General features: G+C 38.0%; 1 protein-coding gene across 1 annotated transcript in view; it reads right to left on the bottom strand.

Moving 5' to 3' along the window:
• The window catches only part of LOC124716910, a 113,565-nt gene extending 97,299 nt beyond the window's left edge, over nucleotides 1-16,266 (bottom strand). Inside the window, exons 1-2 of the mRNA XM_047243481.1 lie at nucleotides 16,241-16,266; nucleotides 16,051-16,109 (exon numbers count right to left, since the gene is read on the bottom strand). The gene's annotated coding sequence lies outside the window, so the exon portion shown is untranslated. The remainder of the gene's footprint in view (nucleotides 1-16,050; nucleotides 16,110-16,240) is intronic.
• Nucleotides 16,267-26,488: the final 10,222 nt, after the last annotated feature.

Raw genomic sequence — 26,488 nt, forward strand, 5'->3', positions numbered from 1 at the left:
TAGATGTGATTAAGGTAATGCAATAGTGCGCAGATTGAGCCTCGTTAACAACAGTAGGAATACAGTGTGCACACAATTATCAAGAGCAAGATATGGGTTTTAATAAGAGGTCTCACATATGAATATTTGGTTCATTAATCCAAATAGTTAATCTCTTTTAAAATAGTTTTAGAACATACTTCAGACAATATCTCTGTCAAGTTTTAATAATGCACATATTTAGTTGTTGAGCCACTTCACCTCTAACTTTTTCACAGCTCTCATCATCCATGATATGATCTGTATAAGACAGAGTGGTCTGTCTGTTGTAGGCCTTTTGAAGCATCTGTGTTGGTTATGCACACTCAGAAACTCATTATAGCAACAGTTTACTGACCACCAGCTTGTGATGATGAGATATTCTGAGAAAAACTCTCTGAATTAATCTTACTGACTGCCAAATATAAGCAATATAAAACATTTATCACAGTAGACATTAATATAGGTGTAAGGGTAAAGAGAAAAACTGTGGTATTCTTCCTAAATATCTTAAGATCAATGAATTACTACTGCTTAAATTGAAAACTGACCAGAATGGAAGCATGCCTTGACAATATAATTAGCAATGTGTGTGGAATGAAGTAGAGTGCAATACCGTCAAATTAGGACTATCTGACCATGATGGCATATGGCTCAAAATTGGAAATCTGACATTTGATGATACCAGGATGCTAACTACATATAGAGCTCTTAAGAAAGAGAATATTGAAACAATGAGAAATGAACTGAGTAGAATAGAATGGGCTCAGTTACTAACCATCGACAAAGATATAAATGAAGGATTTTCTGTGTTCATATCCAATATAAAAAATACATTAGACAGTAACTGCCCTCTTGTTACTAAGAGATGTAACCCTACCATATGCATAAACCACAACATACAAAAAAGGGGTACACTTCACACCTCAATAAAATCAGAACAAAATTGAAGGCAGTCAAGAAAACATGAATAGATATATAAACTTAAGAAAAATATATAAATCTGAAATTAAAGCAGCAAAAATGAAAGCTAATGAAGAGTATACTTTAAATTCTAAAGACCAATGTAAGATTGCCTGGAACATAGTTAAAATTGAGATAAACATGGGAAAGGAAGAACTCAGTAAACCCAGTTAACTGTAACACTCTCAACGAACACTTCATAAATTCAGAAAATGCCCATGCACCAAAAAGTGACAATTTAGCTGATGCAGAAGCTTTTCTTTTGCAATCTCAGAATAAAGCAGATAAAAGATTTAACTGGAGTAGAATAACTGATACAGATATAAATAACTCTGTAAACAAGCCGAAAAACTCTAGAACAGAAGACTACTGTGGATTCAGTCACTTTGTAATAAAGACTATAATTAAGGAAAATAAAACTCCTGTACTCTATCTTGCAAATAAAATCCTTGATGATGGCATTTTCCCTGATTGCCTTAAAATTATGGTTACACTCCCTATATGCAAAAAGGGTGACAGAGAAATGCCAGATAACTATAGACAAATATCAGCTGTCCCTATACTGGCCAAAATCATAGAGAGCTGTTCACACTACAGACTTACATGTATTTTGAGAGCAATAAATTACTTAATGACAGCTAGTATGGATTTAGAACTTATCAGTCAACTATAAATGCTATTGAAAGCCAGGAAACAGAAATCCACAATGCTTTTGAAAGGAAACTGAGCACCCGTGCAACACTCATAGACTTAAGCAAAGCATTTGGTTCAGTTTCACATGAGTAATTGTTAAAAACTTATAATATTATGGTATTACAGACAAACCACTTAATTTGATTAAATCATACCTAAATAACAGGCACCAGTTAGTATATGTGAACAGGTCAGAACTAATGAAAATTAAGAGAGAGGAAATCCACAAGGCTCTGTTTTTGGACCCTTCCTCTTTATTGTCTGTGTTAATGACTTCTCAAACTATAAAGGTCATTCATACTAAACCCAGTCACTAGTGTAAAGTAGCAGTAATGATTTTATTAACTCAAAAATGTAGTTATATACAACACACATGCTCAAAACAAGTCACCACAACAGTTGGCACATTTATCCCATTGCAATACTAGCCAGCCAATTCCATTCTTGAAGAAGCTAGTAGGCTACTGTCAGATCCACGCCTGTACCCTGTCACACACTTCGTTACCCATAGTAAATCAATCTCCATGAATAGCTTGTTTTAGAGGTCCAAACACATGAAAGTCACATGGTGAAAGGTTGTGACTGTGTGGTGGATGTTCCAGCATTTCCCACCAAAACTGCTAGAATGTTGTCTTCAACACATTGGCCGTGTGTGGGTGGGCATTATCATGCAGGAGGTTAATGCCATTGGACAACATGCCTCAGTGTTTCGACTTGATGGTTCATCTAAGGTCCTGTAAAGTGCCTTGAGAACGCTGGGCACTGATGGTGGTTAACTGTTCCAGGAACTCAACAAGCAGTGGGTCCTTGTGGTAAAAACAGAAGGACATCATGACTTTACCAGAACTAGTGTGCACGACCTTTGATTTCTTTGGAGGTGGTGAAATCACATGTTTCCACTGCTTGCTCTGATGCTTGCTTTCTGGTTCAAAATGGTGATACCATGTTTCGTCACCTGTGACAATACGCGACAGAAAGCTGTATTCCTCCTCATGATAATGTTGCACGTGACTCAAAGACAGTGCCATTTGAGTATCGCACTGTTCAGCGTGGGGAACTCACTGCACACAAATTGTTTGAAAGCTCAAGTGTTAATGCATTATGGTGTGGGCAGGACCGATGATAATACCTAGTAACCAATGGATCATGTCCATGGTGATTCTATGGTTGTCCAAGACTAAAGCATTCACTTCCGCAACCTCTTCCGGTGTGATGACATGATGAGCCTGTCCAGGATGAGCATCATCTTCCAGTGACTCAACCCCCTCAAGGAATCGTTTTCGCCATTCCGCAACACTTGAACAACGCAGACTGTACTCACTGTACACAGCCTTCATCCATCGATACATTTCATGACCTCCTGCTTACTTGCCTGCATGTTAGGTAGTGTAAGATAACTTGTATGACAACCTTCTCTTCAGTGTGAAACCACACTGCCGCTATGCAACATCAAACGGAGTGCATGCATCAGTCTCTCTACCAATAGATCGCACCACCATACCCATTATGTTGTACCACTTTATGTGTAAGGCAAAGGTAGAAGCACTGATCAAGTTTCATTTGAATGAACCTCATATACAACCTGCAAAAATGTCTTATACGCTGATAATATGACCATGATCTCCACAGGTGAGAGTATGCAATAGGCGGTAAACAAAAATAATGAACTTTTTGAAAAATGTAGGGTGTGGTGCATTGCTAACCAGTTATATATAAACAATGCAAAAATGGAGGAAATTTATTTTAATCTGGAGGTACAGAAAGATGAGAATCACAGTGTCAAACTATTGGGCCTAAAAAAAGACCAAAGGCTCTCATGGGATGACTATACAAGCTATCTGAAAGGCAAACTTGTGTGCATGATATTCCTGCAATATAAAGTAAGATATTCTGTCAGTAAAAGTTTATCAATGCTTTGCTACTATGCATTCTCTCCGTCACAGCTACAATATGGGATTCTGTTATGGGGTAATTCAACAGGCACAAACTGTGTATTCAAATGGAAAAAAAAAATCAATTAGATGTATACAAGGATCGGGTCTAAGAGAAACCTGTAAGAAGCACTTCAGCCTATTAGACATAATGACCCTCCCAAGGCTCCACATGTATAACTGCTTAATATATGTAAAAGAAAATATACAACAATTTACACAGAGAATGAATTTACATTTGAACAGCACTATAAACAACTGCATGCTAGATATACCATATTCTAGGCTGTCACTGACACAACAGTCACAAACACCTAAGTCCAAAGGTACATAATAAACTGCCACAATCAGTAAAACACTCACCCTTTTTAAATTAAAGGAGATATTAGACACATGGTTTAAAAATAAAGCAGACTTCTCAATTGAAGAACATTTTGGAAATAACCAGGAAGGAATGTATAAACAATGAAATAATATATCTATCATCAACTAATTGTGTAAAACTATATAATTAATTCTTGAAAGTAAACTATATAACGATTATTACTGAAATCTTCTGATTAGTAAGAAGTTTATGTATTTAAGTGTATATGTAAAATGACGATGCACGTAAAATGCAATAATTACTAACTGCTAAAAATATGTATGTGCATATATGCATAATGTATAATGTAAAAATTAATAAGAGCTATACTGTTATGAATATGTAAAATGTATTTTGATCAAGCCAACTGCATGGTAAACATGCTGAATGGCTAATAAATACACATATAATCATATGAACTATTAGGGGCCATCAAAAAGTGTCTGTTTGAAAGCTGTACAGTCCAGGTATGGTATGTGAATCGTGCAAAATCACCATGAGCATTGAGGCAATCATCTTACTGAAGAACCTGGATGAAGATACCAATTTGGTAAAACACTGTGTCCTAATGTGTGAAGAAATCTGTAACTGCTTGTTGCACGTCCTTACTCTACAGGAATCATTGACACTTCAAAGCCTTTTATAAGGGATCAAAGTCATGAAAGGTGCATGGGGAGAGGTCAGGACTGGAGAGCAGATGCTCAAGTGTCTCCCACTTGAGTTGGTGTAGCTTCTTTGTTATGGAGACATTCCTTATCATCAGGATAAGGATCATCAGCAGCAAGGATCCTCTAGATTTCCAGAAGGCTTTTGACACTGTTCCTCACAAGGGACTTCTAATCAAATTTCATGCCTACAGAGTAGCACTTCAGTTATGTAACTGAATTCACGATTTCCTGACAGAAAGATCACAGTATATAGTAATCATTAGGAAATGGTCAAATAAAACAGACATGATATCTGGAATTCCTCAAGGAAGTGGTATAGGTCCCCTGCTGTTCCTAATCTGTAAAAACAGTTTAGGAGACAATCTGAGCACTCCTCTTAGACTATTTGCAGATTATCCTGTCATTTACCATGTAGTGAGTTCATTAGAAGATAAAAATTGCAACATGATTTACAGATAATATCTCCATGGTACAAAAAGTGGCAATCATGTCTGAATGAGGAAAAGTGTGCGGCCATCCACATGAGTAAGAGAAGAAATCAGCTAAATTTCATTTACACGATAAATCACACAAAGCCTGTGAATTCAACTAAGTACTTAGAGATTACAATTACAAACAACTTAAACTGGAATGATCACATAGATAACATTGTGGGAAAGGCAAACTAAAGACTGTGTTTCACTGGCAGAACCCTTAGACGATGCAACAGATCTACTAAAGAGACTGTCCACACTATGCTTTTTGAAAAAAAAAAGCTGTGCAGTATGGGATCCTTACTAGACAGGCTTGATGGAGGACACTGAAAAAGACCAAAGAAGTGCAACCTGTTTTGTATTATCATGAAATATGGGAGTGAGTGACATGGATATGATAAGTGAGTTGGAGTGGCAATCACTAAAACAAAGGCATTTTTCACAGTGGTGAGATCTTTTCATAAAATATCAGTCATCAACTTTCTTTTGCAAACGTGTAAATTTCTTACTGTCACCAACCTACATAGGGAGAAACGATCGCTTGATAAAATAAGAGAAATCAGAGCTCATACAGAAGGATTTAAGTGTTCATTTTTCCCATGTGCAGTTCGAGAGTGGAATGGTGGAGAAATAGTGTGAAGGTGGATTGAAGAACCCTCTGTCAGGCACTTAAGTGTGAACTGCCGAGTAGTGATGTAGACATAGATGAATCTTGGCGCACCATTCCATAAATGGTAGTTTTCAACAGACATGCTGCCCCATACACATTCTTCATTATCCAATGGATGTCTGCCAGTGTTTCTCCTTCGGCAGCAAAGAAAAAAAAAACAAGGTACATTGGTCCTGTTTGGATGTATTTGGTAATAAAATCATCATAATTCATTTTCCTCATTTACTCACACTTGCTAGAAAGAGATGAAAGTCGCACTAATCCTTTGCCTATATATCGGTGCTTATATGCCAATTTTGGAGTCACACAACATTGCATTTATGCTGCAGGAATGCCAACAAAAGCAAACTTTTTGACTGTACTTACAGTAATATGTTGGACACCACTGAATGCTGTTAAATATCTGGTAAGGAGCTATTTGTCTATTTTACAACTTGTGATTAATCAATCATATTTTTTAAACTTAAACTATAAATATACTAAATCTATATTATCTACTCAAATAGGTATTTATTAACATTTTATTTAGAAACCTAAAGATCTGCAAATTAATTAACTGACCAACACTTGTAAACATTTGCTAAATTTGCAGCTCAAACTGCTAAACAACCAATATTTTAAACAAGTATACAGTTTTAATATCTCTCACAATAAAATGTCATTTAGTATTGCTTCTACTTCAGTCAGTGACAGTACATACAAGATAATATACTGCATCCTGCTTGACAAGAAATCCTCAACCTAATCACAAACTTTGTTTGATACTCTAAATAACCAAACTTGTTAAGAGACACTGGAGCAGTACTGTGTCAAATGCTTTCCGCAAATCAAGGAACACTGCATCTACCTGATTTCCTTGTTCCATGGCCTCAGGATGTTATGTAAAAAAAGCATCAGTTGGATTTTGCACTATACGTGGTATCTCAGATGCTGGAGGGTACAGGAAGAGTATTAGGTTGAAAAGGAAATCAATAGGAAAAAACATGCTAGTACATAAACAGAGAGAAAGTGAAGAAAATGGCGAGATACATGTTCATGGAGCAGATAAAAAGACAGTATTAGATTTTTTTACTTACATTTATAATTTTGTTTTTGCTTGGTTATTTATTTTGCATAAGTGTAACTCTGTCCTCAGGCTCTTTCACACTGGCATGCCTGAATAAAATATTCTTGGTTTTCAAGCTGCATCGCTTCAAATGAAACACTCAAGCTTTTGAGTCCTGTCTCAGGACTGGCATGGTGTTAGGCTTACCCAGGCTCAGTAGCAGCATCTGGAACCTTCCAAGGAGAGTCTCAACAACATATTCACAATTTGCAAATACATTGCATGTATCTGAAAGCATTTGCAATTCGCCCTTGCTGTAATATTTTCTCTGAACATGCATCACAAATGCTCCAATTCAGACTGTAGATGTTCATCTTCAGAAGTAGTCTTTGGTCTGTGTAGTAATGTGTTCAAGAACTCTTCCTTGTGAATAGGGTAGCATAAACTATTTGCGTCCAAGCATTAGTCAATGTCCCTGTGTTTCCTGTACACAGAATTACCATGCCAGCCTTCTGAGTTCCACTCAACTAAAACATCCAAGAATAGTATCTTGCCACCTATCCCCATCTCAACAGTACATTTCATGTGTGGCGGATGGACAATGCACATGTTATAAATTGAGCAATTACAGTGCATTTTCACCTTGTGACCATATCAGGAAGCTGTTATCATGTAGGAAGAGAGACAGACACAATGTTACAGAGTATAGAAATTGCTCATTAAAGAGCTCAATGACGAGGTTCACAATGATTGGAGACAGTGGGAATCCCATCACTGTGTCACCTGTCATCCCATAAAATGCATCACATTATGTAGGAAGTACATTGTTGCTAGGGCATGGGGGAACAATTTGATGATCCTAGGTGGAAATTATTGGGACAAAAGATCCAACATACCTTTGAATTGCTTCAATGTCTTTCTTTAATCAATTCTGGTGGGGATACCAAACACTCAAAAATGGTTCACAACAGTGTTCTATACATTGCTTCCTTTGTAGGTGAGTTTAAGTTTCCTAAAGTTTTCCCAATAAACTGAAATTGACCATTCACCTTTCCCTATTACATCTCATATCACTTCACAACATTATGAATAGATATTTAATAATTGTGACTGTGTCAAGCAGCACACTGATATGACCCCCATAAGGGAGTCTGTGGTATGGTCAAATGATGGTATGTTTTTACAATCCTCCTGTGTGAATATTTTCTTAAACACAAAAATTTAAAACTACATATTTGTTATTGCTGTCTTCTAAAGCCACACCAGACTGGTCAACTAGGGACTAGGTAGCAGCCTTTGACCTGCTTAGTGATTACATGTAGGACCAAAATTTTCTCCGGTCTTTGGCAAGTCCTTTTGCTAAGGTATGATGGTGGAAGTTGTTGTATACTTAAAACTTCAATCCCTTTACATACACATGCATAAGTTTTAGCTGTCATCATTTGCACGTTCCTATTTTAACCGAGAGTGCATCTGTCTCTGTTCCATCAGCATTTTCTGAATTTTGTTATTAAACCACACTGAGTCTTCTCCATCCTTAATCCACTCCTTGGCACATGTGCCTAGAGGGCACAATTTACTATCATTTTAAACTTTTCCCATAATTCCTTTATATCTGTCATAATGGAAGTGAATCATGTCCATTCATTGCCTAAGTGGGATGCTAACGAAAGCAAATGTGCTCTTCTAGTGAAAATACTCTTCTAGTATTCTTGATTAGTTTATTAATTTTAGTAAATTTCATTGCTACAATGACATTATAATCACTAATCCCTATCTCCATACTGACACTGCTGGTAAGGTCAGGTCTTTTTGTGGCTACAAGGCCTAAAAGAATTTTCAGTATGTGTGGACAGTTTTCAGAAAATGTGTTCAAAACTACTTCAAAAGACTGTTTGTAAATACCACCTGCAATGAATCTACAGATGTCCAGTCTTTACTCACTAGGTTAAAGTCACCTCCAAATAATACTGCATGTGCACTATTGAGCATAGATTTTCTCTGAATATTTCTAAAATCGTCATTGCAGAATTGGGTGGTCAGTAAAAACTGCCAGTAATTACCTTGATTTTGCCTAGGCTTGTTCCTCAGATTTAGATAACTTCACAGTTTGACTCAATTTTAACCATGATGGACACAATATTTTTGTCAACTTTAATAAACACTCCCCCTCTTACAGCATCCAGTTTGTCTTTCCTGCAGTGTCATCAATTATCGACCATGATGCACAACGTTTCACAACAAAGAATCAGGCAGTGTTCAACTTATAGCTGATAGACAACCGGCACCACCACCTCTTAACAGCACAAGCACGACCACCCCTAAGCGACTTCTGTAGTGCGAAGTCATGCTGCATTCTTGCATAGTGTCTGGACTCACCACTTGAAACTATGGACATATACAGACTTGAATTGATAGTGTTGTGTGATTGTGATAGGGACTTGGTATACAATTCCATCTCACAGTGTTTGTATTCATTTCTTGTGTGAACTTCAATTGAGAGATTAAACTTGTCTTTCCACTCACTCCTCCAGTTTTTGTTCTTCCGCACTTCCCAGATACATTAAATTAGTGGCGACAGAGGCTGGTCAATGGTTTTGATTTCAGTTTTGGTTTCACTGGTCATCCCTTGCCTCTGGTCAGGTGTCTCATTGCCTCTGATTAAGAGGTCACTGTGCATTTCTTTTCTTCTCTTGTTTTGTCAAATGTCATTGGAAGACATCCATTCATTTCTTTGCTTTTGTCTGCCTTGTTTCTTCTCTTCTTTCCACCACACAGCAGTTCCCCAATTTCAGGAAACTGTGTCACTCAAGACCTTTTTCAGTCTCAATTGCAATTCCCTCAACCGATGCTGAAGTTGACATTTCCATTGGATGGCTGGCAGTTACTGCAACAAGCCTTGCATCAGTGCTTCACCCAGCCTCATGACAGTGGCAGCTGACATTGATCGGCCCCGCCATTCTGCAATTTAGACATTGCGGTGGAAGAATGGGATGAATACAAATGGCAGCTGTTTCAACACTTAGTGGCCCACAACATTTCAGGTGATGTTCAGCAATCTTATTTCTTGTCTTGGGTTATTGTTGATATCTTGCATACCTGCATTAAGCTGTTTTCCCTTACTCAACCATAATCAGTTCCTTTCTTGGATGTCATTAATGTTCTTGATAAGTATTTTACTTTCAGATGTTGGTTGTCTCTGCTCATTATAAGTTTTTTTGCACAAAATGCCAACCTTCCCACTCATACCAATAATGGCTCATGGAGTTATCTGATATGACCTACACATGCAAATTTGTCTGTCCTTGTGGTAAGTCAAATGCTAACACTATGTCCCGGGGCACAGTTGTTCTAAGTGTTACTTATTCCTGACTTCATGTAGAGGTTTACAAGCTCTCAGACCCTTCCCTTGAGGATGCCATTCGTGCAATTGAGGCACAAGAATTATTTGACACCGCTGAGTTGGAGATGTCACCACCCATGGTTTCTGCCCTTGACACTCATTTGTCCCTTCCACACAGGCCTTATGTTTCTACTTGGCATAATAAGCAACCCAAGTCACATCCATGGCAGCTGTGCCCACTGGCAAGTTGCAATCATGGCCTCATTGCTACATTTATCACGATAGTGATGCCTGTCATTTTCACTGGGCCAAATGTTTATTTTACAAGTAAGTTGGCCACATTCAAGAAGTTTGCTCCAAGAAATTGCATGGGCAGTCTGTCCCTCTGTCAACTTACAGCTCAGAGGCAATGGACGTAAATCAGGTCAATGGCGACAATGCTGTGTTCCTGCACTAGTCAGTTTCTGACAAATTGTCCCTGGTTAAAACCTGTTATAGTGTTTCCACTGCACTGGGATCAACTCCAGTTGTCAGTCATCCCCAGCATCCCTCCTTGCTCATATGGGTAGCAAAAAAAGCTGTTCATTCAGTTGCATATCTGGAACCTGGTTGTACAACTGCAGCTGGATACTGGGGCTTCTGTGGCTTTGATTAACAGAGGCATGTTCGAGAATCTCAGTTCTCCATGGCCTCCAACATAGGTCCTCACTGCATACAATGGGGATCGCATGCTGTCCTGGGCACCTGTTCTTTTCTGAAGCAATACCAATCTACATCTAAGAGAGTTCCGGTCATGGTGCTCCACTCCCATTACAGTCCCAACATTTTTGGCCTTAATACCTTTGAGATTCTTGGTCTTCAGATCTCAGATAATGTGGCAATGATTAACTCTTACAACAGCATCACAGAACTCTGTGACAAATTTCACCAGCTTTTTGATGACTTTCTGGGTAGGGCTAAAGGTTTTATTGATCATTCTACCTTGAAGGATATGGCCTAGCTGAGGTTCATCAAAGCTCAGGAAGTTTCTTACACTATTCGGGACATCATTGCAGCACAACTGCATCATATGCAGGACCTGGAGGTTCCTATGCCCATTTCTGCTAGTCAGTGGGCTTCTCCCTCATCACTGTCAGGAAACCCATTGGCTGCCTTTGCCTGTGTGCTGATTTTAAAATCTGCTGTATGGAATAAGACATTGAACGCAAGATCATGAGTTGCAAGGATTTTGTTGAGAACTTGTCTGCTCCTCCTCATCAGTTTTCCAACTGGTCCTGACTGGATGGCCCCTGGCAGTCAATTCATATCAATTTCGCTGGACCATTTTTGGGTTTGCTGTGGCTTTTCATAGTGGATGACTAGTGGAGGGGGGCGGGGGCTGCACCATCTCTGTTGCAGGCTCTGCTCCTTCCAATGCTGCCACTACCACCCCTGCTGTGGCCCCCCCCCCCCCCCCCCCAGCTCTCAGCGAAAGGAAAAAATATAGTGTTGTCAGGAGTTTTTCTTAAAAATAAAAAGATTTAAAAGCTGATATTTTAGCAGTGTTGGTAATGAAACTTCACTACTGTTACTTACAAACTATTAAAAATACTTCATACTCCCCAATTTTGCTCCCCTATAAACAATTGTATGAGTGCTCTTGGATCTTGGAGAAATGTATAAAAGCATTTCCACATCAGCAAGTAAAGCAGGACTGCTCATCAATAAACCAAAATCAGAGCAAACATATGCAAGTAGACAGAAATAAATATGCACAAAAGCACATCACCATTAACTGAGACAAGTTCAAGTCTGTTGACCAGTTCAAGTAACTGGTAAATTGGTACAGTTGTTGCAAGCAAATACCCATAGATGCGAACCAAAGAATCTCTGCTGGCTTGAGACTCTGTATGCTCTAAGACATACATTCAAGTCTAAAACTATATTACATTCTGCAAAAATCAAGATCTACAATGGTGTTGTATGCCCTCATTGTTCTCTGTGGTTCAAAAAGCTGGACGCTAACTAAAAGAAAGACACAACAGCTTCTAACATTTGAAAGAAAGGCAATGAGAACAATCTGCGACCCAGTGAGAGACAGAGGTACTTGGAGAGCTAGAAAGAATAATGAAATTTATGGGATCATGAACCAGACTAGCATTTTACAATTTTGAAAGAGGAGATGGTTCCAAGAGACAGGTTATGTAATACATCACATAACCCATATGCCAGAAATCCATCTTCCTAAGCAAGCTTTCATTGCCCACATTACAATAATAAGTCACTAAGGCAGACCAAGAAACACACGGGAAGGTGACATAAAGAAAGATGCAAAAGCTCTGAATGTAGTCAATTGGAAGGAAACAACAACAGACAGAATGCAATGGAGACTGATCGTTGATGTAACACTTGGTCTACAGGGCTTATAACTGCTGGATAATGACAATAGTACTTTTTGTTCATGTGAAAACATTTTATTTAAAAGAATACTTGTAATATACTATACCTGTAAACCAAATGCATGTCAAAATTGTATGCTTTAAGACTCAAACAGCTTATTTGAAAGCCCTCATTCTCCTCTTTCTTGTAAACATTTTATTTTTTCTGAAAACTTTATATTTTAAAAGTTATTTACATTCAAAATTTTTATGTTCCTGAATATTCTAATCCAAAAATGTAATTATTTCCAAAATCCAGAGTTACAGTTTAGTAGCGTTGATTTTACTAAAATAACATTTTAGTTTGTTAGATATTTCAATCAGAAAATTTCACTTTCTGAAAAAAGTCATGGCAAACTGCACATTAAAATTTCCCTCTCACAAAGTAATACTTATTATTTTCTCATTTCATAATTTTACATTTTTCAGTTAAGTAAATCTATGTATTTTTGTTTTTTTTCTGTCTTTTACATTATTATCTTGAACTTAACAATCATGTATTTCATCATTTTGTAGTTTCTATGATATGCGCATCTATAAATAGGTGTTAGCAGTCAGTCTATGCCTGGCAATTGAAATGCAAACTTCTATGTCAGTCAGTTAGGGCTCATCAGTTAAAATGTGAACATTGATGTCAGTCATTTTCATTTGTGAATACATCGCTTCTGCTAAATGGTGTAGCTTATTGATTTGTGCTAAAATATTGATGCCCCTACATTTTACAAAGCTGATTATTGAAACTGTACTTAGTGTCAATAAATATGAAGAGAATGAAAAATAAGAAATTAAGTTCTGCAGTGTTGTGTACATTAGTCAACACCTGTTCACTAAATCCAATAATTGCAGGAAGATGATTAAAAAAGAAATTCCATAAGACTAATGCTGAAAAGACCAGGTCCGTAATTGTAGAGCGTCTCTGGATCATGGCATTTTGTACATGGACATTATTCGAACAACATACTTACAGTGCTCAAAATTTCCCAGTTAGAGAATGTGCTGCGAGAACAATGAATTACAGCTTGTGGGCTTTCAATGTCACATAGTTGTCACCTACATTACACTTAAATATATATACATATGCATGGTGCCCATGCCTAAAGGTGAAGTGGTCAAAATCTCATGTTTTAACAAAGTTTAGATTACATTAGTTTAAAAAAAAGCTGAAATAACAATACTAATAGTATGAATATATCAATACATCATTTGTTTCCATTAAAAAATTCGTCAGTGGAGTAGAAGGAGTTGGCCACTAGTAAGTCTTTCAGGCTCCTTTTAAACTGGTCTTTGTTTGTAACTAAATTTTTTATGTTTGCTGGAAAATTATTGAAGATAAGTTTTCCTGAGTAGTGGACCTCTTTTTGAACTAAAGTAAGTTCTTTTAAGTCCTTGTGCAGATCATTTTTGTTCCTGGTATTGTGTGTATGAACTGAGCTGTTTGTTGGAAAAAGAGATATATTATTTAGGACAAATTTCATTAAGGAGTAAATGTACTGAGAGGCAGTAGTTAGTATACCCAGTTCTTTGAAGAGGTTTCTACAGGATGTCCGTGAATTTACTCCACAAATAATACGTATTACACACTTTTGGGATCTGAAAACTTTTGTTTGACTTGAAGAGTTACCCCAAAATATTATACCATATGACATTATGGAATGAAAGTAGGCAAAGTATGCAAGCTTTTTCATTTTTATGTCACCTATGTCTGCTAACACTTCAATTGCAAATACATATTTGTTAAGGCGTTTCTGCAGTTCTGTGGTGGGCTCCTCCCAACTGAATTTATTATCGAGTTGTAATCCCAGGAATTTAAGACTGTCAACCTCTTCTATATGCTCTTCCTCATACTTTATGCATATGCTGGGTGGAAACCTCTTACAGGTTCTGAAGTGCATATAGTGAGTCTTTTCAAAGTTTAATGTCAGTAAGTTGGCTTTAAACCATTTAGTAATACCCATAAAAATATCATTAGCAGATCTTTCTAGAACTACACTCGACATACTATTTACTGCAATACCAGTGTCATCTGCAAACAAAACAAACTCTTCTTCTGGCAGTGTAACTGATGAGAGATCAGTAATGTACACAAGAAAAAGCAATGGCCCTAAGATGTATCCTTGTGGGACACCACATGTAATTTCTTCGCATTCTGATGATGACTGATGACTTAATTCATTAGTCCCTTGCACTGACACCCTTTGTTTCCTGTTAGTGAGGTATGACTTGAACCATTTTGCAGCACTGCCCGTGGCACCATAGAATTCTAATTTATTTAAAAGGATGTTGTGGTTCACACAATTTAATGCCTTTGACAAATCACAGAAAATACCTGCTGCTTGTAACTTGTTATTTAATGAATTAAGTACATTTTCACTGTAGGTGTAAATAGCCTTCTCGATATCAGAACCCTTCAGAAATCTAAACCGTGTTCTTCATAATATGTCATTTGTGGTCAGATGGTTGAGAAGCTGCCTGTACATTACTTTTTCTAATTTTTTTCTTCATTCTACTTCATTCTTTATCATTTAGAAGAACACTATGACCAGTACACATATTTTCTGTCTCACATGCAGAATGAAATAAACAAAATGGTGAAATAGTTAATTTCAGATACCAATTAAACCAGAAAAATGGTGCAGCAGTACATTAAGACTCTAGTGTGGAAATTGTAGATAAAATTCAAGAACAAAAATAAATTACTATTAGCTGATTGACATGGAACACACAGAAACAGAGATTTAACTAGCTTTTGAACTACCCAACCCAATGTACAATGGAAAATCAAGGATGGAATGTAACAATATTACGAAAAGGAAAGTAGCCACTCACCATATGTGGTGAGTGGTAACTTTACTTTTCATAACATTGTTACAACCCAAAGCACACAACACACACACACACACACACACACACACACACACACACACACACACAATGGTTCAAATGACTCTGAGCACTATGGGACTTAACTTCTGAGGTCATCAGTCCCCTAGAACTTAGAACTACTTAAACCTAACTAATCTAAGGACATCACACACACCCTTGCCCGAGGCAGGATTTGAACCTGCGACCATAGCGGTCGTGCAGTTCCAGACTGTAGCACCTAGAAACGTTCGGCCACCCCGGCTGGCACACACACACACACACACACACACACACACACACACACACACACACACACACACATAAGCTCACTGAGAACCATACATGTGCATGTGGTTGCTGTTGAGCTCATTTGAATGTCTGTGTAAATGTGACAAAAAGTACTTAAGACTAGAAAATGAGTTGTATTTAATTATGCCTGTGTTCTATTACATATATCAATGTCTCCACATCAATCAACTACAGAAGATACTCATTGCCTTTCCTCAGTTTTACTCACTGTTACTACCTTGGAGTTATCATTTTTATGTAGTAGTTTAGAAACTGAAGATAGTAAGGAGAATTTTGAGCAAATAAATGACATACCTGAATTACAGTAGCTGCTTTCTTTCTTGAGTCAACATGTGTATGATGTGCAGCAACATCTGAAAAAGGATATTCTGAATGTCAACACTCTTTCGCTTGCAAAGTAATAAGAAAGAGTTGAAGAAAGAACTGGTTCTCATTTTGTTGTGATATTGTATGAGGCTACATAAATTTCTTATCTGTAGCTTACCTATGGACTTCACACGTTGTCTTTCCTTGTACCCTCTGTATGCAGACTGAAAACGACAGAAAACAATTTTTATAAGGAAACTTAATATACATGCTACACATGTCATAATATCTTAAGTTTACTACAGTGCCTATTAGTCAATGATGAGAATAATTACCAAGCATGCGTTTAACATGTACTGGAACCAGTCAATATTCACTGTTACAATTTAGTAAACAGCACAATATATACCAAGTATTTACAACGCGATCCAATGAGGATCAACTGACAACATTATTTCTTTTACATACAAACAATTTATAGTTTGTATGACACAAATAAAATGGTTGTGCATATTTATACAAAGAATATGTTTTTAATCAGAAAGTTAATATGAATATTGCTAATTTCATTATTTTTTAAAACAGTAGTTAATTATGGGAAGAAAGTTAAGTGATACATTGATAGTGGTATGTGTTACATTGTTGCTGTGCATATTAGCTGAAAATATTGTAATTTGACTATTGAAATAAAAAGAATGAAGAATTGAACCGAACACCTTCCACTTTTCAATTAAGATTAATCATACAACAAAATGAACCAAACAACTTCTTCCTCTTTGCAGAAATAATTCATACTCTGGAATTTACTGTGCCAAGATCTACAACAGGCTATAATGGAAATGACCAAAAAAATAAGTTAATGTAATTAGACACCAATATTATGAAAAGGAAAGTTGCTACTCACCATATAGTGCAGACGATGAGTCGCAGCTAGGCACACCGAAAAGACTGTCATGATACGCTGAGTGTGGCTTCAGCTGCCAGAGGCTGCAGTCATGTGTGTGTGTGTGTGTGTGTGTGTGTGTGTGTGTGTGTGTGTGTGTGTGTGTGTGTGTGTGTGTGTGTGTGTGTGTGTGTCATCTATTTTCGACAAAGGCTTTGTTGGCTGGAAGCTTATCTTATGACAGTCTTTTTGTTGTGCCTATCTGTGACTCAGCATGTCCGCTATATGGCGAGTAGCAACTTTACTTTTCATAATATTGTTATATTCCATCCTGGATTTTCCACTGTTTGATACACACCAATATTCATATTCAAATCAATATAGGAATTCTAACCATGATCCCTCAATGCAATAGTTATTAAACTTTTTACCAGAGTCAAACATTTTACATGCATCAACACCATTTACTATATTAACACAAAGTTCCCATGAATTGTTTTTGAACCATTCAAAAATTTATTTCTGATGCTTTTCCCACCAGTCAGCTTCCAAATGTTTACAAAATTTGGGTAATCTTACCCACACAATATTGTTTTTGCAAAATTTAGATGTTTACCAGTTTTCTGCATTAACCAGTAATGTTGAATACTTATTTGCTAATCATAATTCAAGTATCTCCTTTTCACCTTCCTCAACTACAAAGACTATACTTCAAAACAAGAAAACAGTTTACCTCTTCCTCAGCATCAACTACTTCACTCACATCATCAGCTCCTAATATGCTACATGAATTAGTTACATTCTCCTCTATGCTACTCATGTCAGAATGGCTTTAGAATGACCTACCTTTTTTCATACACAAAGGTATCTTTAAAGACATTAATATCACGTCTAAATTATTCACTTCTGCTGGTTCATCTGTTTCTTCATCTCACTTAAATGTTTTGGCTAATTCTCCCATATCTGATATGTCTTCATCCTCCTGTTTCTTTGATTTTAATTTTTGTTATCATGTTTTAATTCTTTTCTTGTTCATATGCAAAATGATGAAAAAGTATTAAGCACTGCACTGTTTAAAATGGTGTTTTTTGTACTTATCTTCATGTACTTAAGTGCATTTGTTGTTGTTGCTTCCATATTGTGAGCCCTTCATTCCATTACTTCCACATTTTCCAGTCCCAGTCATTTTTAAATACACTCCTGGAAATGGAAAAAAGAACACATTGACACTGGTGTGTCAGACCCACCATACTTGCTCCGGACACTGCGAGAGGGCTGTACAAGCAATGATCACACGCACGGCACAGCGGACACACCAGGAACCGCGGTGTTGGCCGTCGAATGGCGCTAGCTGCGCAGCATTTGTGCACCGCCGCCGTCAGTGTCAGCCAGTTTGCCATGGCATACGGAGCTCCATCGCAGTCTTTCACACTGGTAGCATGCCGCGACAGCGTGGACGTGAACCGTATGTGCAGTTGACGGACTTTGAGCGAGGGCGTATAGTGGGCATGCGGGAGGCCAGGTGGACGTACCGGCGAATTGCTCAACACGTGGGGCGTGAGGTCTCCACAGTACATCGATCTTGTCGCCAGTGGTCGGCGGAAGGTGCACGTGCCCGTCGACCTGGGACCGGACCACAGCGACGCACGGATGCACGCCAAGACCGTAGGATCCTACGCAGTGCCGTAGGGGACCGCACCGCCACTTTCCAGCAAATTAGGGACACTGTTGCTCCTGGGGTATCGGCGAGGACCATTCGCAACCGTCTCCATGAAGCTGGGCTACGGTTCCGCACACCGTTAGGCCGTCTTCCGCTCACGCCCCAACATCGTGCAGCCCGCCTCCAGTGGTGTCGCGACAGGCGTGAATGGAGGGACGATGAGAGTCGCATCTGCCTTGGTACCAATGATGGTCGTATGCGTGTTTGGCGCCGTGCAGGTGAGCGCCGCAATCAGGACTGCATACGACCGAGGCACACAGGGCCAACACCCGGCATCATGGTGTGGGGAGCGATCTCCTACACTGGCCATACACCACTGGTGATCGTCGAGGGGACACTGAATAGTGCACGGTACATCCAAACCGTCATCGAACCCATCGTTCTACCATTCCTAGACCGGCAAGGGAACTTGCTGTTCCAACAGGACAATGCACGTCCGCATGTATCCCGTGCCACCCAACGTTCTCTAGAAGGTGTAAGTCAACTACCCTGGCCAGCAAGATCTCCGGATCTGTCCCCCATTGAGCATGTTTGGGACTGGATGAAGTGTCGTCTCACGCGGTCTGCACGTCCAGCACGAACGCTGGTCCAACTGAGGCACCAGGTGGAAATGGCATGGCAAGCCGTTCCACAGGACTACAACCAGCATCTCTACGATCGTCTCCATGGGAGAATAGCAGCCTGCATTGCTGCGAAAGGTGGACATACACTGTACTAGTGCCGACATTGTGCATGCTCTGTTGCCTGTGTCTATGTGCCTGTGGTTCTGTCAGTGTGATCATGTGATGTATCTGACCCCAGGAATGTGTCAATAAAGTTTCCCCTTCCTGGGACAATGAATTCACGGTGTTCTTATTTCAATTTCCGGGAGTGTATTTCTATTGATTTTGTTCCTGGACTTCTGGATTCAATTAATTCATATCACATTAAAATCCCGGCTGATTCCACCATATGCTTACATAATCTTCCTTTGAACAAAAATAAAACTGAATATTAGAATGTTGTCTGCAAACCTCACTTTTTCCACAGTGAAACTGTTTTTGTAAATGCTTCCCAAATTCTTAAAAAGCCATCCCTCTCAATATATACCAAGGTCTCACTGAGGCCTTTGCAGATCGTAATTACCTTCCAAACCTTGTACAAAAGCAGATCTCCTATGCCTTATCTTTCCAGTCACCCAGTACCTCCCAAACTCCCACCATCCAGCCAGAGAGGACCATTCCCCTCTCAGTACCACCCAGGACTGGAGCAACTGAATTACATTGTCAGCCAAGGTTATGGCTACCTCTCATCATGCCCTGAAATGAGAAATGTTGCACTCACTATTCTTCACACACCTCTCACAGTGGTATTCCGCTGCCCACCAAACCTACGCAATATCCTCGTCTGTCCCAACACAGCCCCTGCTGCCAACTCCTTGACTCATGGCTCATATCCCTGTTACAGACCTATATGCAAGACCTGTTCCACACATCCTACCACCACCACCTACTCCAATCTGGTCACAAACCTCACCTATCCCATTAAAAGCAGAGCCACCTGTGAAACCAGTCTTGCAATCTACAAGCTAAGCTTCAAACCCCTGTGCTGCATTCTACATGGGTATGACAACCAACAAGCTGTCTGTTTGCATGCATGGCCACCAATAAACTGTGGGCAAGAAACAACTGGACCACCCTGTTACTCAGCATTTCACCCAATACCACGTTCTTCATTTCAGTGACTGCTTCACAGCCTGTGCCATCTGGATCCTTCCCACCAACACCAACTTCTCTGAATTGCACAGGCTGGAACTCTCCCTGCAGTATATCCTATGTTCCCATAACCCCCCTTTGTAAGTCATTCTCCTTCCCTATCTAGCCCCTTCCCTGTTTCCATTCCAACACTACACAGGCCTCATTCCACCAATGCACCCAGTCTTTTCACTTCTTTCCGTTTCACTGCCCCCCTCCCTCTCCCCCACCCTCTGTCTAACCTCTTGACTGCACCTATCTGCCTTACTCTCCACCTCATCCCTGCACACTTTCAGCAGCACTTCATTGTCCCCACCTCTACCCTGCTGTGGTAGAAAGCAGCCATGCACAAAAACTAGCAACCATCATATTACGAGGGAAAATGGGGCCATCTAGTGATGAATAGCATAGTAGGTGACTGACAAGACAGAATGTTAACACATGATAAGTACATAATATATAACTGAAAAGAAGATGATTAAATGCAAATTGTCAGGATATAAAAATAAGGCGAAAATTATGTACTTGGGCATAAATAGTGAGAGTTCCAGACCATCTGTTAAAAATTATTTAAAAGATAAAATTTTAAAAATATACAAACTATGAGTGAGTTAATATTGGCAAGTTGGATAAAAATAAAATAAACATAATGATATCAAGTATATACAAGGTGAAAATAGTATCAGTTAGGTGACTAAAATTAAAGGGATACAAACAAAGACATAATGAAGCTCAGTTACAGATATCCATCTGTCCAAATCTTATGCAGTTGCAGACATCAATCTATCCAAATCTTGTGCAATAAAGTGCTGTGTGGGGCAACTAGGATGTTCTACAAGTTTCTCAACTTACAGAAAATGATTCTTTCAACATCAGCTATCATTACTTTTAACATTATTTGTCTTAAGTACAGTGTCATTCTCAATTTTATCAAACAATTGTTCAACCAACATAAGTTCACCACATTATGTACATCAGCTGATGAAAACAGCAATTACGAAAGAAATGAAATTTTTATACTCTAAGACAGACTTTTTAAATAAGGATGCTTACATTGCCCATTTGGGACTGGGAAAAGAACTTAATTCTTTTAATTTTGACTGAGCACCCATGAATATTCCACATATAACTGATCTTTTAAAAAATTGTATTACTTTTTCCCATGAGAAGATGCTTGTGATGTTATGGGTGAGGTTTGACTAACCAGAATCCATAGAAATTCTGAAATGCAGCTTCTGGTTCTATAAAAACGCTGAAAACCATAGTAGTATTGATTTTAATTATGATGAAATGGGCTTATTAAAGACAGACCCATCCTATAACACCAGTACAGTATTTGATGATAAGGCTAAATTTGTCACTGAAACAAAAAAGGTAATTAAGAAAACAGACATTTTTTTAACCCCCTCCTCTAAAAAAATCCTCTTGTGCCTATGAACCTTAGGACAGCCACCTTATCTGGCATACGTAAGATCTGTAAGAGTTGTTCCCCTCTGAGACCGATAGTTAATGCAATCGATTGCCTGATTACCTTTTAGCTAAAGAGTTAAACAGTTTCCTGAGCAGCCAATATTATTTTTCCACTTTTTATACTGTGAAAAGTAGAAAGAATTCATCAAACTTTTAAATCAGTCTATTATCTTCCATGACACTCACTTAGCTGGCTTGTATGTCACCAATACATATACAAACATCCTGACAAAGACAGGGATCACCATTATAAAATCCAATTTAAAGCTACATGTTAACTTAGAGCTCCAAGTAATTGATGTATTTCTGACACTCTTAATGATGGTTCTAGACCACAATTACTTTAAATTTAATAATGTCATCTAGAAACAGAAATAAGGGCTGGTCGTGGGATCCCCATTAGCTAGCATTATTGACAGTATTTTCGTCAGCAATACTGAATACCAATTCTTTCAATCTTTTCCCCATTATCTCCACAATGTTGTTTGCTGTAAATATTACACTGAAGACGTTTTACTTCTCTAGATCAGTATTAAAGAACAAGTACAGCAATTCCACCAAGATCTGAACACAATGCAGCCTAATATCCAATTTACATTAAAGTGCTACAATGATTTTACATTATCATTTTCAGATTTAAAAATCATTTTGCAAAACTATAGGATTACCTATCACATTTTTAGGAAAGAGACTATGACTGACAGTATAATTCACAGATCATGGAATCAATCAGAAATTTGAGGTGGCTGCATTGCATGCAATGGTCCAACATGACGCCCAAGAACTCCTTGGTGAACAGGAATATAAAAATGAACTTGAAAGTATCGAGTATGTTGTATGTTCTAGTAGTTGCCCAGTCTGGGCTGTGAATACCCTTTTCCAGTAAATGCATCATAAAGGACTTTGTAGTAAACATCATGGGATTACCTTGACACCCATCAATGTAGTCATTGCATGTAATTCATACAGTAAAATTTCCTATTGAAGTACTATCAAACAATGGAAAAATCCAGGATGGAATGTAACAATATCTCCACTGTATGGTGAGTAGCATCTATACTTTTCATACTATTTTAGATAAGGTTGGCCAATGGCTTAAAAAATCTGGTGTCACAGAAGCATTTTTTATACCAAACAGAACTGGTTTTCAATATTTGCACTACGAAGCTAAGATCCACAACTGCCGTAATGCATAAGGCTTTTATCAAATTAAGTGTAATGATCACCAATGCCTTTATGTTGGTCAGAAGTGGCACACTTTTAACATCTGATTCAAGGAACATCAGAACCTTAATAATACTAAGTTCTATTTATCTAGTAATCTCAAAATTAAAGGACACTCTATTGGTGATATAAATACCACTGAGTATTCTTCAGCATTACCATAACTTTCTGAACAGCATCACAGCAAGCTGATATGACATGGACATACAAAAACTGCCACAGTACTTGCAAAAATGCATCGACAGAAATCGTGATTATGTCAAAAAATAGCTAAATGTTCATGCTGTAAACTGACGTAAACCATTGTAGAAATAAACAGGTCTATGTAATTATAAAAAAAATAGGAGACCTTGCTTTTGGGATTACCCTTATATATCATATTGAAGTCTTTTGGAGATGATGATGTGGAAGATTATAGTGTCAGGGTTAGGGAACCTTATTCTGATGATTGTCATGTTTGTCTGTATCATATAGTATGTGTTGCATCAGGGAATAAAATAAAAGTTTGTAATGTCATTATTGTAGCTCTGATAGCTATAAGAAAAACAGATTGATTACGTCTGATAGTTTTGAGATAGAACGTATCTTAGAAAAATGGAAGTGGAAGAAGCTGTACTGTTATGATGTTGCTCACTAATATTGTGTGGCACAAGTGTGTTTGTTGCAACAAATCTAGACTTCTTAAAAGAAAGTTGTATAAAGAGGGCATGGAGTGTCATTAAAACTGTAAAAGATATCCGGGATAGGAAATGGTATGGGGAATTGAAGTATCTAATGCAATATTAAAAATTTTGACTGTTTTCCATTATTATGAAAAGATTATAATTTTGGTGAAATATTAATGTTATGAAAGACATTTTTATGGAATGACGAAAAGCTGTGATATCAAAACTTTATATAAATAGTCATGAAGACAAAAATTTTTATATGCTACTAATTTTTTGTGTTTAGTTAATAGCCATCTTATCAAGTTGACTTATGTCTTTTTGAAACAAGTAATGCTGTGCACTGAGCTGGACTCAACAATTTTCATGTACTTATCTTTTGTAACTATTGGAGTTGCTGACTCATTATTGATGGCTATATTTGTTATATTGTTTAATGTCTCTTTGAATATGAGATTATTTTGAGTTTTATGGCTTATAATTGTATGTATGGAGTAATTACATTTCTTATATGAGGGACATAAGGTTTAGTTTACGGGACACTACTTTCAAGTTGAGTGGAATACTGGTTAATAATGAAAGTGATATATAAATTTTTTCTTAATCTTAATTCACAGTAAGAACACACTCCCACTGTATGCTTTGAATAACCAAATGGAGCTAAGACACAGCAGTATTCTAAGTAATTTCGATTGTTTAAAAACTGGAATGTAATTCCTTGGATCCTATGACTTTTGTAATCCGACTTATACAATGAGCTATCCTGATAATAGTCACATCTTGCTTTTACTATGTACTTCGATTCCTAGATATAGTGCTCTACTATTAAGGCACTCCCCAACCTTCAGAGTTCAATATCACACCGCAACTACCACATGTTGTAGTCTTCCATGCTGTGGATAGCATTAGTCCATCCTACTTGCTGAAAGCCTAATCATTTTCATAACTCATTCAGGGACAAGGAAAGCATCAAGAGCTCAGTCATTTTTAATCCATCTGGTTATTAGGGTGCACAGTCTCCACTATGTGCAGTTACCTAACAGGCTGTTCGTTTTAGTACTGGAGAAGTCCCTCCCTCCTTCGCAAGGAAATGTAGTACACTTCAAGCCAAACTGATGTTCACTGTGTGCTGTCTTCAAGGCCTTATAATTGTAATAGCCAACAATGCAGACACCTTCAAAAATATTGGGCTTAAAATTAGAAGATACCAGTACTTTTTACTTGAAGTAATTCATATACAAATTGGCCACAAGAGGCAACAGAGGGCTCCACATAGCAAAACCATCAATCTGTTATTAAAATTGTTTTTAAGTAAAAAGTATTTTAAGATGAGGGCATGATGATGAAATACAGTTACAATCTATTTATCTGAATGTTTCATAACAAGAGTTCAAATGAAAAGGTATAAAATGTAACAACCAAACTGGTTGAAATATGCGTACACCAGTTTGGGATAGTGTAGTGAGACACTTAGGGACATGGATGTAGTGTCATTACTTCTCCCTAAAAATTCAAATCTGTGCCCTTAGCAGGCAATGTCATGCTCACAGTCTTTCTCGACATCCCAGGTCTGATCCTCATTGAATCTCTCGGTTATGGACAAACCATTAAGTGACATGTACTGTGAGACACTCCATAACCTAAGTAAGTCCATCAGCAGCGAATAACACAGGATGCTCATGGAGGGGGTGAGTCTGCTCCACAATAACACGTGTTCACATGTACCCAAGTTTACACACTGTGTAATGGCCAAGTTCAAGTGAGAGCAGCATGAGCATCCAGCCTGCAGCCTTGAAATGTCGCGCTGTGATTTCCAAGTATCGAGGCCACAAAACCGTGCTTCAACTCAGATAATGAACTGAAAGTTACAGTGAAGGACAGTCTCCTGTCACAACCATAGGAATTCTGGAAACAGGAAACCCTTCAGCTCATGAAACAGTGGGATAACCATGCTCAGGCATCTGATGTTTACTTTTGAATAAATAAAGACTTCAGTTATACCTATAGGCTTGTTTCATACTCTTTCTTTTGAACACCATTCATACTATCAAAGATGAGAATGCTGTGATGGAGACTTTTGTAAATAATGATAAATCACAACTGGATAGTACATCATAATTGTTGAGTCAAAGATATTTCAGCATGCTGATAAATTCAGCTAATTTCAAATGTGGTGAGAGGCACTTCCCAAAAAGCAGTCTCAAAAGCAAGGCTAAATGCTTGGTAATAAGATACAGTAGAGACCCAATATAGCCACAAAGAAATGTTCTTCTGGCATCTAGAGGCTTACAGGCAGTCCTCATTCAATATGTTAATAGAATAGAAAAGAAAATCAATAATATTGGAATGATGTATAATGATGTATCCTTTGCCATCCACTACACAGCAGCTTCTGGGAGTGTGAGTGTGTGTCTTATATATATATGTATATAAGATTATAAGATGTAGAGAGACTGAGAGGAAGGAGAGGGAGAGGGCGGAGGAGAAGGAAGGGGAGGATAGAGGGTAAGGGAAGGGAATGAAGGGGGAAATAGGAAGGGAAGAGAGAAATGGAGAGGTGTGGAAAAGGGATATATATATAAAAAAAACAAAGATGATGTAACTTACCAAATGAAAGCATTGATTTGTAAATAGAGACAATAACAAACACAAACACACACACACACACAGAATTCAAGCTTTCGCAACCCATGGTTGCTTCATCAGGAAAGAGGGAAGGAGAGGGAAAGAC

Source organism: Schistocerca piceifrons, chromosome 1, assembly GCF_021461385.2.
Source record: "Schistocerca piceifrons isolate TAMUIC-IGC-003096 chromosome 1, iqSchPice1.1, whole genome shotgun sequence".
NCBI classification, from domain to species: domain Eukaryota; kingdom Metazoa; phylum Arthropoda; class Insecta; order Orthoptera; family Acrididae; genus Schistocerca; species Schistocerca piceifrons.